Raw genomic sequence first — 2500 nt, 5'->3', positions numbered from 1 at the left:
GGCACCAGCACATGCTGGAGCCAAGCATGGGCACCGTGGCTCAAAATCGAACTTCGGCCAAGGCCTCGACCATCAATGGCACATGATGACGCATGGTGATGGCACATGCATCGACCATCATCGGCATAGGCTGCCCTTCGGTACGGGCACTTGCCTCGACCGCCATCGGCACAAGCTGGGCCCTGGTGTGGGTTGTTGCCTCGATCACCAGCGGCACATGCTGAGCCTTGGTGCGGGCGGTTGCCTCGAGCACCATCGGCAGACCCTGGGCCCTGGTGCGGCCGGTTGCCCCGATAACCATCGGCACACGCTGGGCCCTGGAGCGGCCGGTTGCCTCGATCACCATCGGCAAAAGCTGGGCCCTGTGCGACAGGTTGCCTCGACCACCATCGGCACACGCTGGGCCCTGGTGCGGCAGGTTGCCTCGAGCACCATCGGCACACGCTGGGCCCTGGTGCGGTCGGTTGCCTCGAGCACCATCGGCACATGCTGGGCCCTGGTGCGGGCACTTGCCTCGACCACCATCGGCACACGCTGGGCCCTGGTGCGGCAGGTTGCCTCGACCACCATCGGCACACGCTGGGCCCTGGTGCGGCAGGTTGCCTCGACCACCATCGGCACACGCTGGGCCCTGGTGCGGCAGGTTGCCTCGACCACCATCGGCACACGCTGGGCCCTGGTGCGGTCGGTTGCCTCGATCACCATCGGCACACGCTGGGCCTTGGTGCGGGCGGTTGCCTCGAGCACCATCGGCACACACTGGGCCCTGGTGCGGCAGCTTGCCTCGAGCACCATCGGCACACGCTCGGCCCTGGTGCGGTCGGTTGCCTCGAGCACCATCGGCACACGCTGGGCCCTGGTGCGGCAGGTTGCCTCGACCACCATCGGCACACGCTGGGCCCTGGTGCGGGCGCTTGCCTCGACCACCATCGGCACACGCTCCGCCCTGGTGCGGTCGGTTGCCTCGACCACCATCGGCACACGCTGGGCCCTGGTGCGGCAGGTTGCCTCGACCACCATCGGCACACGCTGGGCCCTGGTGCGGCAGGTTGCCTCGAGCACCATCGGCACACGCTGGGCCCTGGTGCGGCAGGTTGCCTCGAGCACCATCGGCACACGCTGGGCCCTGGTGCGGCAGCTTGCCTCGAGCACCATCGGCACACGCTCGGCCCTGGTGCGGTCGGTTGCCTCGATCACCATCGGCACACGCTGGGCCCTGGTGCGGCAGGTTGCCTCGCCCACCATCGGCACACGCTGGGCCCTGGTGCGGGCGCTTGCCTCGACCACCATCGGCACACGCTCCGCCCTGGTGCGGTCGGTTGCCTCGAGCACCATCGGCACACGCTGGGCCCTGGTGCGGGCGCTTGCCTCGACCACCATCGGCACACGCTCGGCCCTGGTGCGGGCGCTTGCCTCGAGCACCATCGGCACACGCTGGGCCCTGGTGCGGGCGGTTGCCTCGACCACCATCGGCACACGCTGGGCCCTGGTACGGCCGCTTGCCTCGAGCACCATCGGCACACGGTCGGCCCTGGTGCGGTCGGTTGCCACGAGCACCATCGGCACACGCTGGGCCCTGGTGCGGGCGCCTGCCTCGACCACCATCGGCACACGCTCCGCCCTGGTGCGGTCGGTTGCCTCGAGCACCATCGGCACACGCTGGGCCCTGGTGCGGCAGGTTGCCTCGAGCACCATCGGCACACGCTGGGCCCTGGTGCGGCAGGTTGCCTCGAGCACCATCGGCACACGCTGGGCCCTGGTGCGGCAGGTTGCCTCGAGCACCATCGGCACACGCTGGGCGCTGGTGCGGGCGCTTGCCTCGACCACCATGGACACACGCTGGGCCCTGGTGCGGCAGGTTGCCTCGATCACCATCGGCACACGCTGGGCCCTGGTGCGACAGGTTGCCTCGAGCACCATCGGCACACTATCGGCCCTGGTGCGGGCGGTTGCCTCGACCACCATCGGCACACGCTGGGCCCTGGTGCGGGCGCTTGCCTCGAGCACCATCGGCACACGCTGGGCCCTGGTGCGGGCGCTTGCCTCGAGCACCATCGGCACACGCTGGGCGCTGGTGCGGGCGCTTGCCTCGACCACCATGGACACACGCTGGGCCCTGGTGCGGCAGGTTGCCTCGATCACCATCGGCACACGCTGGGCCCTGGTGCGACAGGTTGCCTCGAGCACCATCGGCACACGCTGGGCCCTGGTGCGGGCGGTTGCCTCGACCACCATCGGCACACGCTGGGCCCTGGTGGGTTTAGGCACATCTTCAAATTTCTGTCGTGCCAATGCCATTTTTATGGCTTGTAAATTCATACAATGGTCCCCTAAGCCTTCACGTGAAGTTTCGTTGGAAGATGACTCGTTTTCTATTTTTCACGATTTTCGAAACTTTTTGCGGTTCGGGATTTTTTAAAATTTTTTTATAAGGATTTTTGGCACCAAATTTTGTAGGCATGATCCTTCTATTTTTGTTGGCATGCACAAAAAAATTCAG

This window comes from Durio zibethinus, unplaced genomic scaffold (assembly GCF_047325235.1).
Source record: "Durio zibethinus cultivar Kanyao isolate XHJ-2024 unplaced genomic scaffold, ASM4732523v1 HiC_scaffold_2, whole genome shotgun sequence".
In the NCBI taxonomy this organism is placed as follows: Eukaryota; Viridiplantae; Streptophyta; class Magnoliopsida; order Malvales; family Malvaceae; genus Durio; species Durio zibethinus.
This window is presented reverse-complemented; position numbering follows the sequence as displayed.